Source organism: Schistocerca gregaria, chromosome 7 (genome assembly GCF_023897955.1).
Source record: "Schistocerca gregaria isolate iqSchGreg1 chromosome 7, iqSchGreg1.2, whole genome shotgun sequence".
NCBI lineage: Eukaryota > Metazoa > Arthropoda > Insecta > Orthoptera > Acrididae > Schistocerca > Schistocerca gregaria.
The window spans coordinates 108,455,779-108,468,151 of NC_064926.1; the positions used below are offsets into that span (position 1 = coordinate 108,455,779).

The 12,373-nt window shown below is 50.7% G+C and overlaps 7 non-coding genes across 7 annotated transcripts; all 7 read right to left on the reverse strand.

Moving 5' to 3' along the window:
- Positions 1–343: 343 nt before the first annotated feature.
- On the reverse strand, positions 344–427 carry Trnal-uaa (transfer RNA leucine (anticodon UAA)). The gene has a single exon. It is a non-coding gene; the product is annotated as a tRNA-Leu (tRNA).
- A 1,765-nt stretch (positions 428–2,192) lies between these two features.
- Trnal-uaa (transfer RNA leucine (anticodon UAA)) lies at positions 2,193–2,276 on the reverse strand. The gene has a single exon. It is a non-coding gene; the product is annotated as a tRNA-Leu (tRNA).
- Positions 2,277–4,041: 1,765 nt separating this feature from the next.
- Trnal-uaa (transfer RNA leucine (anticodon UAA)) lies at positions 4,042–4,125 on the reverse strand. Its single transcript has one exon. It is a non-coding gene; the product is annotated as a tRNA-Leu (tRNA).
- Positions 4,126–5,890: 1,765 nt separating this feature from the next.
- On the reverse strand, positions 5,891–5,974 carry Trnal-uaa (transfer RNA leucine (anticodon UAA)). The gene has a single exon. It is a non-coding gene; the product is annotated as a tRNA-Leu (tRNA).
- Positions 5,975–7,739: 1,765 nt separating this feature from the next.
- Positions 7,740–7,823, reverse strand: Trnal-uaa (transfer RNA leucine (anticodon UAA)). Its single transcript has one exon. It is a non-coding gene; the product is annotated as a tRNA-Leu (tRNA).
- A 1,765-nt stretch (positions 7,824–9,588) lies between these two features.
- On the reverse strand, positions 9,589–9,672 carry Trnal-uaa (transfer RNA leucine (anticodon UAA)). Its single transcript has one exon. It is a non-coding gene; the product is annotated as a tRNA-Leu (tRNA).
- A 1,765-nt stretch (positions 9,673–11,437) lies between these two features.
- Positions 11,438–11,521, reverse strand: Trnal-uaa (transfer RNA leucine (anticodon UAA)). Its single transcript has one exon. It is a non-coding gene; the product is annotated as a tRNA-Leu (tRNA).
- Between the last annotated feature and the right edge of the window lie 852 nt (positions 11,522–12,373).

The following is a 12,373-nucleotide window of genomic DNA, read 5'->3' on the forward strand; positions in this document are numbered from 1 at the left end:
CGCTTCAGGACTCCACTACCCCAACCGCCGTTTCATCTATCTTTATTAAGGCCCTGCCATTCATTGAACCACGTACGTGTCACTGTTGACTCATTTTCGCCTGTCGCTTCGAGCCCAGAGCCACAACACAACGACCACGGAAACGTCCGTGAGAAGAGCTAAAACTCGACACAGGAAAAGTATGTTCCGCTATTTCTTTTTGACTGCTCAGCCTATGGGACGTGAGACGCCAGCACTGCTGCCACTGTCTTCCCTAGCAAAACCTCCATCGCGTGTTTCTGCGTAATTTACTTGTTCTACAACATGAATGGAGTAGGTTAGTTTCTGAATGATTAAAACGCATTGTCAGATGTGGGGTTCGAACCCACGCTCCCTTTCGGGAACCAGAGCTTAAATCTGGCGCCTTAGACCGCTCGGCCAATCTGACGTGTGAGACAACAGCCCCAGTGACTTCCGTCTCTAGCATTATCTCAAGAACCTGACTGCGAAATCTGTTTCGTTTTTCGGTAGGACGGAATTATGTCAGTCTTACAATATTTAAGGCGCAATGTCAGATGTGGCGTAGGAAACGCATCCCGCGCTCTTCCGTCGTATCCAGTTTGAACTGTAACCAGCACAACTGTATTTAGTAATAGGATAATTTCCACATTGACGCAAAAGAAAGCAGATATTAGCAAACGGCATCTAAGGCCGTTTCCTAGCAACAGCCACGCTGTGCATTACGTACTCGTGGGAAGCCAATGAAATACTTCGTGTGAGGATCGAACTGTCACCTTCACTTTACAATACTTAGGCACTGCCCCGGCGGTACCGACGCATACGTACTGAAACGTCTTTGGATCGTCAGTGAGTACTTCATATTAGAAATTTCGTGTTGGCCCTGATGTGCATTAAAGGGCAGATTTCTTCAGTGGAAGTCAGTTCTGCGCCTAGTCACAGTATATCGCCCTAGCAGCACCAGGAAAACGGGTTCAGATGTGTTCGCCTTCCACTCGGCGTTGAGCGCCTACAGCGAGATAGCCTTCGTCCTCTGGCGCCAGGAGGGAAGGCGACACATCACGGCGCAAACAGCTTGTAGGGGAAGGCAGTGGTGGTGTGTCGGTCAGCGTGGTTGCTTCCCAAGTAGCTGATCCGGGTTCGAAACCCGGACACCACACGGAAGTTGTCTCCTTTACTCAGGAGAGTGTGTTCAACGCTACTTGATCTTCGAATTTCCGAACAGTTGTGGTACGAATGGTTTTCCTCCACCCCTCGTCTCGCTCCGCGAAGGCTAGTGCGGATTACGATTCACAGCATCGTGTGTCCTCATGTGTCGACTTGTCTCGACTTTGCTCGGCTGACGCGAAAGCTGACGCTTGCAAATGGCCGTATATGTAGAGGACTGGCGCTAGAAACGACTGGGAGACGCCAAATCGACAAACACACAACGGACTCTTTCATTTGACAGTGGCCGCAGGTTCGCCCCTGTGCGTACCGAGAAGCAAGAGAGGTGTCAGCGTGCTGGACCGCAGGATTTCCGCGCAGCAGACTCAAAAACTAAGGAAAAAGGCAAAACTGAAGAAACCAATAGCTCGCGGACTTCCTAGCTGGTCACCCACCTGAGTACTAACCACGCCCAACGCTGTCGAATTTCGGTGATCGGGCATGGACCCGTGTCTTTGGCGTGGCATACAAGTTGGCGAGAACGTCGCCAGACGGGCGGACGCCTTAGTCCTTGTACAGATCACTTGGGATTTGCCTTTTAGGGAAACAAAATGGAATAGCCCTTGGTGGGATCGAACCCACAGCCCCCTCGTTATTAGCATAATAACAGTCTAACTTGGTGAGCTTATTGCCCGCGCAATACGGCCGCTTCAGGACTCCACTACCCCAACCGCCGTTTCATCTATCTTTATTAAGGCCCTGCCATTCATTGAACCACGTACGTGTCACTGTTGACTCATTTTCGCCTGTCGCTTCGAGCCCAGAGCCACAACACAACGACCACGGAAACGTCCGTGAGAAGAGCTAAAACTCGACACAGGAAAAGTATGTTCCGCTATTTCTTTTTGACTGCTCAGCCTATGGGACGTGAGACGCCAGCACTGCTGCCACTGTCTTCCCTAGCAAAACCTCCATGGCGTGTTTCTGCGTAATTTACTTGTTCTACAACATGAATGGAGTAGGTTAGTTTCTGAATGATTAAAACGCATTGTCAGATGTGGGGTTCGAACCCATGCTCCCTTTCGGGAACCAGAGCTTAAATCTGGCGCCTTAGACCGCTCGGCCAATCTGACGTGTGAGACAACAGCCCCAGTGACTTCCGTCTCTAGCATTATCTCAAGAACCTGACTGCGAAATCTGTTTCGTTTTTCGGTAGGACGGAATTATGTCAGTCTTACAATATTTAAGGCGCAATGTCAGATGTGGCGTAGGAAACGCATCCCGCGCTCTTCCGTCGTATCCAGTTTGAACTGTAACCAGCACAACTGTATTTAGTAATAGGATAATTTCCACATTGACGCAAAAGAAAGCAGATATTAGCAAACGGCATCTAAGGCCGTTTCCTAGCAACAGCCACGCTGTGCATTACGTACTCGTGGGAAGCCAATGAAATACTTCGTGTGAGGATCGAACTGTCACCTTCACTTTACAATACTTAGGCACTGCCCCGGCGGTACCGACGCATACGTACTGAAACGTCTTTGGATCGTCAGTGAGTACTTCATATTAGAAATTTCGTGTTGGCCCTGATGTGCATTAAAGGGCAGATTTCTTCAGTGGAAGTCAGTTCTGCGCCTAGTCACAGTATATCGCCCTAGCAGCACCAGGAAAACGGGTTCAGATGTGTTCGCCTTCCACTCGGCGTTGAGCGCCTACAGCGAGATAGCCTTCGTCCTCTGGCGCCAGGAGGGAAGGCGACACATCACGGCGCAAACAGCTTGTAGGGGAAGGCAGTGGTGGTGTGTCGGTCAGCGTGGTTGCTTCCCAAGTAGCTGATCCGGGTTCGAAACCCGGACACCACACGGAAGTTGTCTCCTTTACTCAGGAGAGTGTGTTCAACGCTACTTGATCTTCGAATTTCCGAACAGTTGTGGTACGAATGGTTTTCCTCCACCCCTCGTCTCGCTCCGCGAAGGCTAGTGCGGATTACGATTCACAGCATCGTGTGTCCTCATGTGTCGACTTGTCTCGACTTTGCTCGGCTGACGCGAAAGCTGACGCTTGCAAATGGCCGTATATGTAGAGGACTGGCGCTAGAAACGACTGGGAGACGCCAAATCGACAAACACACAACGGACTCTTTCATTTGACAGTGGCCGCAGGTTCGCCCCTGTGCGTACCGAGAAGCAAGAGAGGTGTCAGCGTGCTGGACCGCAGGATTTCCGCGCAGCAGACTCAAAAACTAAGGAAAAAGGCAAAACTGAAGAAACCAATAGCTCGCGGACTTCCTAGCTGGTCACCCACCTGAGTACTAACCACGCCCAACGCTGTCGAATTTCGGTGATCGGGCATGGACCCGTGTCTTTGGCGTGGCATACAAGTTGGCGAGAACGTCGCCAGACGGGCGGACGCCTTAGTCCTTGTACAGATCACTTGGGATTTGCCTTTTAGGGAAACAAAATGGAATAGCCCTTGGTGGGATCGAACCCACAGCCCCCTCGTTATTAGCATAATAACAGTCTAACTTGGTGAGCTTATTGCCCGCGCAATACGGCCGCTTCAGGACTCCACTACCCCAACCGCCGTTTCATCTATCTTTATTAAGGCCCTGCCATTCATTGAACCACGTACGTGTCACTGTTGACTCATTTTCGCCTGTCGCTTCGAGCCCAGAGCCACAACACAACGACCACGGAAACGTCCGTGAGAAGAGCTAAAACTCGACACAGGAAAAGTATGTTCCGCTATTTCTTTTTGACTGCTCAGCCTATGGGACGTGAGACGCCAGCACTGCTGCCACTGTCTTCCCTAGCAAAACCTCCATCGCGTGTTTCTGCGTAATTTACTTGTTCTACAACATGAATGGAGTAGGTTAGTTTCTGAATGATTAAAACGCATTGTCAGATGTGGGGTTCGAACCCACGCTCCCTTTCGGGAACCAGAGCTTAAATCTGGCGCCTTAGACCGCTCGGCCAATCTGACGTGTGAGACAACAGCCCCAGTGACTTCCGTCTCTAGCATTATCTCAAGAACCTGACTGCGAAATCTGTTTCGTTTTTCGGTAGGACGGAATTATGTCAGTCTTACAATATTTAAGGCGCAATGTCAGATGTGGCGTAGGAAACGCATCCCGCGCTCTTCCGTCGTATCCAGTTTGAACTGTAACCAGCACAACTGTATTTAGTAATAGGATAATTTCCACATTGACGCAAAAGAAAGCAGATATTAGCAAACGGCATCTAAGGCCGTTTCCTAGCAACAGCCACGCTGTGCATTACGTACTCGTGGGAAGCCAATGAAATACTTCGTGTGAGGATCGAACTGTCACCTTCACTTTACAATACTTAGGCACTGCCCCGGCGGTACCGACGCATACGTACTGAAACGTCTTTGGATCGTCAGTGAGTACTTCATATTAGAAATTTCGTGTTGGCCCTGATGTGCATTAAAGGGCAGATTTCTTCAGTGGAAGTCAGTTCTGCGCCTAGTCACAGTATATCGCCCTAGCAGCACCAGGAAAACGGGTTCAGATGTGTTCGCCTTCCACTCGGCGTTGAGCGCCTACAGCGAGATAGCCTTCGTCCTCTGGCGCCAGGAGGGAAGGCGACACATCACGGCGCAAACAGCTTGTAGGGGAAGGCAGTGGTGGTGTGTCGGTCAGCGTGGTTGCTTCCCAAGTAGCTGATCCGGGTTCGAAACCCGGACACCACACGGAAGTTGTCTCCTTTACTCAGGAGAGTGTGTTCAACGCTACTTGATCTTCGAATTTCCGAACAGTTGTGGTACGAATGGTTTTCCTCCACCCCTCGTCTCGCTCCGCGAAGGCTAGTGCGGATTACGATTCACAGCATCGTGTGTCCTCATGTGTCGACTTGTCTCGACTTTGCTCGGCTGACGCGAAAGCTGACGCTTGCAAATGGCCGTATATGTAGAGGACTGGCGCTAGAAACGACTGGGAGACGCCAAATCGACAAACACACAACGGACTCTTTCATTTGACAGTGGCCGCAGGTTCGCCCCTGTGCGTACCGAGAAGCAAGAGAGGTGTCAGCGTGCTGGACCGCAGGATTTCCGCGCAGCAGACTCAAAAACTAAGGAAAAAGGCAAAACTGAAGAAACCAATAGCTCGCGGACTTCCTAGCTGGTCACCCACCTGAGTACTAACCACGCCCAACGCTGTCGAATTTCGGTGATCGGGCATGGACCCGTGTCTTTGGCGTGGCATACAAGTTGGCGAGAACGTCGCCAGACGGGCGGACGCCTTAGTCCTTGTACAGATCACTTGGGATTTGCCTTTTAGGGAAACAAAATGGAATAGCCCTTGGTGGGATCGAACCCACAGCCCCCTCGTTATTAGCATAATAACAGTCTAACTTGGTGAGCTTATTGCCCGCGCAATACGGCCGCTTCAGGACTCCACTACCCCAACCGCCGTTTCATCTATCTTTATTAAGGCCCTGCCATTCATTGAACCACGTACGTGTCACTGTTGACTCATTTTCGCCTGTCGCTTCGAGCCCAGAGCCACAACACAACGACCACGGAAACGTCCGTGAGAAGAGCTAAAACTCGACACAGGAAAAGTATGTTCCGCTATTTCTTTTTGACTGCTCAGCCTATGGGACGTGAGACGCCAGCACTGCTGCCACTGTCTTCCCTAGCAAAACCTCCATGGCGTGTTTCTGCGTAATTTACTTGTTCTACAACATGAATGGAGTAGGTTAGTTTCTGAATGATTAAAACGCATTGTCAGATGTGGGGTTCGAACCCATGCTCCCTTTCGGGAACCAGAGCTTAAATCTGGCGCCTTAGACCGCTCGGCCAATCTGACGTGTGAGACAACAGCCCCAGTGACTTCCGTCTCTAGCATTATCTCAAGAACCTGACTGCGAAATCTGTTTCGTTTTTCGGTAGGACGGAATTATGTCAGTCTTACAATATTTAAGGCGCAATGTCAGATGTGGCGTAGGAAACGCATCCCGCGCTCTTCCGTCGTATCCAGTTTGAACTGTAACCAGCACAACTGTATTTAGTAATAGGATAATTTCCACATTGACGCAAAAGAAAGCAGATATTAGCAAACGGCATCTAAGGCCGTTTCCTAGCAACAGCCACGCTGTGCATTACGTACTCGTGGGAAGCCAATGAAATACTTCGTGTGAGGATCGAACTGTCACCTTCACTTTACAATACTTAGGCACTGCCCCGGCGGTACCGACGCATACGTACTGAAACGTCTTTGGATCGTCAGTGAGTACTTCATATTAGAAATTTCGTGTTGGCCCTGATGTGCATTAAAGGGCAGATTTCTTCAGTGGAAGTCAGTTCTGCGCCTAGTCACAGTATATCGCCCTAGCAGCACCAGGAAAACGGGTTCAGATGTGTTCGCCTTCCACTCGGCGTTGAGCGCCTACAGCGAGATAGCCTTCGTCCTCTGGCGCCAGGAGGGAAGGCGACACATCACGGCGCAAACAGCTTGTAGGGGAAGGCAGTGGTGGTGTGTCGGTCAGCGTGGTTGCTTCCCAAGTAGCTGATCCGGGTTCGAAACCCGGACACCACACGGAAGTTGTCTCCTTTACTCAGGAGAGTGTGTTCAACGCTACTTGATCTTCGAATTTCCGAACAGTTGTGGTACGAATGGTTTTCCTCCACCCCTCGTCTCGCTCCGCGAAGGCTAGTGCGGATTACGATTCACAGCAACGTGTGTCCTCATGTGTCGACTTGTCTCGACTTTGCTCGGCTGACGCGAAAGCTGACGCTTGCAAATGGCCGTATATGTAGAGGACTGGCGCTAGAAACGACTGGGAGACGCCAAATCGACAAACACACAACGGACTCTTTCATTTGACAGTGGCCGCAGGTTCGCCCCTGTGCGTACCGAGAAGCAAGAGAGGTGTCAGCGTGCTGGACCGCAGGATTTCCGCGCAGCAGACTCAAAAACTAAGGAAAAAGGCAAAACTGAAGAAACCAATAGCTCGCGGACTTCCTAGCTGGTCACCCACCTGAGTACTAACCACGCCCAACGCTGTCGAATTTCGGTGATCGGGCATGGACCCGTGTCTTTGGCGTGGCATACAAGTTGGCGAGAACGTCGCCAGACGGGCGGACGCCTTAGTCCTTGTACAGATCACTTGGGATTTGCCTTTTAGGGAAACAAAATGGAATAGCCCTTGGTGGGATCGAACCCACAGCCCCCTCGTTATTAGCATAATAACAGTCTAACTTGGTGAGCTTATTGCCCGCGCAATACGGCCGCTTCAGGACTCCACTACCCCAACCGCCGTTTCATCTATCTTTATTAAGGCCCTGCCATTCATTGAACCACGTACGTGTCACTGTTGACTCATTTTCGCCTGTCGCTTCGAGCCCAGAGCCACAACACAACGACCACGGAAACGTCCGTGAGAAGAGCTAAAACTCGACACAGGAAAAGTATGTTCCGCTATTTCTTTTTGACTGCTCAGCCTATGGGACGTGAGACGCCAGCACTGCTGCCACTGTCTTCCCTAGCAAAACCTCCATGGCGTGTTTCTGCGTAATTTACTTGTTCTACAACATGAATGGAGTAGGTTAGTTTCTGAATGATTAAAACGCATTGTCAGATGTGGGGTTCGAACCCACGCTCCCTTTCGGGAACCAGAGCTTAAATCTGGCGCCTTAGACCGCTCGGCCAATCTGACGTGTGAGACAACAGCCCCAGTGACTTCCGTCTCTAGCATTATCTCAAGAACCTGACTGCGAAATCTGTTTCGTTTTTCGGTAGGACGGAATTATGTCAGTCTTACAATATTTAAGGCGCAATGTCAGATGTGGCGTAGGAAACGCATCCCGCGCTCTTCCGTCGTATCCAGTTTGAACTGTAACCAGCACAACTGTATTTAGTAATAGGATAATTTCCACATTGACGCAAAAGAAAGCAGATATTAGCAAACGGCATCTAAGGCCGTTTCCTAGCAACAGCCACGCTGTGCATTACGTACTCGTGGGAAGCCAATGAAATACTTCGTGTGAGGATCGAACTGTCACCTTCACTTTACAATACTTAGGCACTGCCCCGGCGGTACCGACGCATACGTACTGAAACGTCTTTGGATCGTCAGTGAGTACTTCATATTAGAAATTTCGTGTTGGCCCTGATGTGCATTAAAGGGCAGATTTCTTCAGTGGAAGTCAGTTCTGCGCCTAGTCACAGTATATCGCCCTAGCAGCACCAGGAAAACGGGTTCAGATGTGTTCGCCTTCCACTCGGCGTTGAGCGCCTACAGCGAGATAGCCTTCGTCCTCTGGCGCCAGGAGGGAAGGCGACACATCACGGCGCAAACAGCTTGTAGGGGAAGGCAGTGGTGGTGTGTCGGTCAGCGTGGTTGCTTCCCAAGTAGCTGATCCGGGTTCGAAACCCGGACACCACACGGAAGTTGTCTCCTTTACTCAGGAGAGTGTGTTCAACGCTACTTGATCTTCGAATTTCCGAACAGTTGTGGTACGAATGGTTTTCCTCCACCCCTCGTCTCGCTCCGCGAAGGCTAGTGCGGATTACGATTCACAGCAACGTGTGTCCTCATGTGTCGACTTGTCTCGACTTTGCTCGGCTGACGCGAAAGCTGACGCTTGCAAATGGCCGTATATGTAGAGGACTGGCGCTAGAAACGACTGGGAGACGCCAAATCGACAAACACACAACGGACTCTTTCATTTGACAGTGGCCGCAGGTTCGCCCCTGTGCGTACCGAGAAGCAAGAGAGGTGTCAGCGTGCTGGACCGCAGGATTTCCGCGCAGCAGACTCAAAAACTAAGGAAAAAGGCAAAACTGAAGAAACCAATAGCTCGCGGACTTCCTAGCTGGTCACCCACCTGAGTACTAACCACGCCCAACGCTGTCGAATTTCGGTGATCGGGCATGGACCCGTGTCTTTGGCGTGGCATACAAGTTGGCGAGAACGTCGCCAGACGGGCGGACGCCTTAGTCCTTGTACAGATCACTTGGGATTTGCCTTTTAGGGAAACAAAATGGAATAGCCCTTGGTGGGATCGAACCCACAGCCCCCTCGTTATTAGCATAATAACAGTCTAACTTGGTGAGCTTATTGCCCGCGCAATACGGCCGCTTCAGGACTCCACTACCCCAACCGCCGTTTCATCTATCTTTATTAAGGCCCTGCCATTCATTGAACCACGTACGTGTCACTGTTGACTCATTTTCGCCTGTCGCTTCGAGCCCAGAGCCACAACACAACGACCACGGAAACGTCCGTGAGAAGAGCTAAAACTCGACACAGGAAAAGTATGTTCCGCTATTTCTTTTTGACTGCTCAGCCTATGGGACGTGAGACGCCAGCACTGCTGCCACTGTCTTCCCTAGCAAAACCTCCATGGCGTGTTTCTGCGTAATTTACTTGTTCTACAACATGAATGGAGTAGGTTAGTTTCTGAATGATTAAAACGCATTGTCAGATGTGGGGTTCGAACCCACGCTCCCTTTCGGGAACCAGAGCTTAAATCTGGCGCCTTAGACCGCTCGGCCAATCTGACGTGTGAGACAACAGCCCCAGTGACTTCCGTCTCTAGCATTATCTCAAGAACCTGACTGCGAAATCTGTTTCGTTTTTCGGTAGGACGGAATTATGTCAGTCTTACAATATTTAAGGCGCAATGTCAGATGTGGCGTAGGAAACGCATCCCGCGCTCTTCCGTCGTATCCAGTTTGAACTGTAACCAGCACAACTGTATTTAGTAATAGGATAATTTCCACATTGACGCAAAAGAAAGCAGATATTAGCAAACGGCATCTAAGGCCGTTTCCTAGCAACAGCCACGCTGTGCATTACGTACTCGTGGGAAGCCAATGAAATACTTCGTGTGAGGATCGAACTGTCACCTTCACTTTACAATACTTAGGCACTGCCCCGGCGGTACCGACGCATACGTACTGAAACGTCTTTGGATCGTCAGTGAGTACTTCATATTAGAAATTTCGTGTTGGCCCTGATGTGCATTAAAGGGCAGATTTCTTCAGTGGAAGTCAGTTCTGCGCCTAGTCACAGTATATCGCCCTAGCAGCACCAGGAAAACGGGTTCAGATGTGTTCGCCTTCCACTCGGCGTTGAGCGCCTACAGCGAGATAGCCTTCGTCCTCTGGCGCCAGGAGGGAAGGCGACACATCACGGCGCAAACAGCTTGTAGGGGAAGGCAGTGGTGGTGTGTCGGTCAGCGTGGTTGCTTCCCAAGTAGCTGATCCGGGTTCGAAACCCGGACACCACACGGAAGTTGTCTCCTTTACTCAGGAGAGTGTGTTCAACGCTACTTGATCTTCGAATTTCCGAACAGTTGTGGTACGAATGGTTTTCCTCCACCCCTCGTCTCGCTCCGCGAAGGCTAGTGCGGATTACGATTCACAGCATCGTGTGTCCTCATGTGTCGACTTGTCTCGACTTTGCTCGGCTGACGCGAAAGCTGACGCTTGCAAATGGCCGTATATGTAGAGGACTGGCGCTAGAAACGACTGGGAGACGCCAAATCGACAAACACACAACGGACTCTTTCATTTGACAGTGGCCACAGGTTCGCCCCTGTGCGTACCGAGAAGCAAGAGAGGTGTCAGCGTGCTGGACCGCAGGATTTCCGCGCAGCAGACTCAAAAACTAAGGAAAAAGGCAAAACTGAAGAAACCAATAGCTCGCGGACTTCCTAGCTGGTCACCCACCTGAGTACTAACCACGCCCAACGCTGTCGAATTTCGGTGATCGGGCATGGACCCGTGTCTTTGGCGTGGCATACAAGTTGGCGAGAACGTCGCCAGACGGGCGGACGCCTTAGTCCTTGTACAGATCACTTGGGATTTGCCTTTTAGGGAAACAAAATGGAATAGCCCTTGGTGGGATCGAACCCACAGCCCCCTCGTTATTAGCATAATAACAGTCTAACTTGGTGAGCTTATTGCCCGCGCAATACGGCCGCTTCAGGACTCCACTACCCCAACCGCCGTTTCATCTATCTTTATTAAGGCCCTGCCATTCATTGAACCACGTACGTGTCACTGTTGACTCATTTTCGCCTGTCGCTTCGAGCCCAGAGCCACAACACAACGACCACGGAAACGTCCGTGAGAAGAGCTAAAACTCGACACAGGAAAAGTATGTTCCGCTATTTCTTTTTGACTGCTCAGCCTATGGGACGTGAGACGCCAGCACTGCTGCCACTGTCTTCCCTAGCAAAACCTCCATGGCGTGTTTCTGCGTAATTTACTTGTTCTACAACATGAATGGAGTAGGTTAGTTTCTGAATGATTAAAACGCATTGTCAGATGTGGGGTTCGAACCCACGCTCCCTTTCGGGAACCAGAGCTTAAATCTGGCGCCTTAGACCGCTCGGCCAATCTGACGTGTGAGACAACAGCCCCAGTGACTTCCGTCTCTAGCATTATCTCAAGAACCTGACTGCGAAATCTGTTTCGTTTTTCGGTAGGACGGAATTATGTCAGTCTTACAATATTTAAGGCGCAATGTCAGATGTGGCGTAGGAAACGCATCCCGCGCTCTTCCGTCGTATCCAGTTTGAACTGTAACCAGCACAACTGTATTTAGTAATAGGATAATTTCCACATTGACGCAAAAGAAAGCAGATATTAGCAAACGGCATCTAAGGCCGTTTCCTAGCAACAGCCACGCTGTGCATTACGTACTCGTGGGAAGCCAATGAAATACTTCGTGTGAGGATCGAACTGTCACCTTCACTTTACAATACTTAGGCACTGCCCCGGCGGTACCGACGCATACGTACTGAAACGTCTTTGGATCGTCAGTGAGTACTTCATATTAGAAATTTCGTGTTGGCCCTGATGTGCATTAAAGGGCAGATTTCTTCAGTGGAAGTCAGTTCTGCGCCTAGTCACAGTATATCGCCCTAGCAGCACCAGGAAAACGGGTTCAGATGTGTTCGCCTTCCACTCGGCGTTGAGCGCCTACAGCGAGATAGCCTTCGTCCTCTGGCGCCAGGAGGGAAGGCGACACATCACGGCGCAAACAGCTTGTAGGGGAAGGCAGTGGTGGTGTGTCGGTCAGCGTGGTTGCTTCCCAAGTAGCTGATCCGGGTTCGAAACCCGGACACCACACGGAAGTTGTCTCCTTTACTCAGGAGAGTGTGTTCAACGCTACTTGATCTTCGAATTTCCGAACAGTTGTGGTACGAATGGTTTTCCTCCACCCCTCGTCTCGCTCCGCGAAGGCTAGTGCGG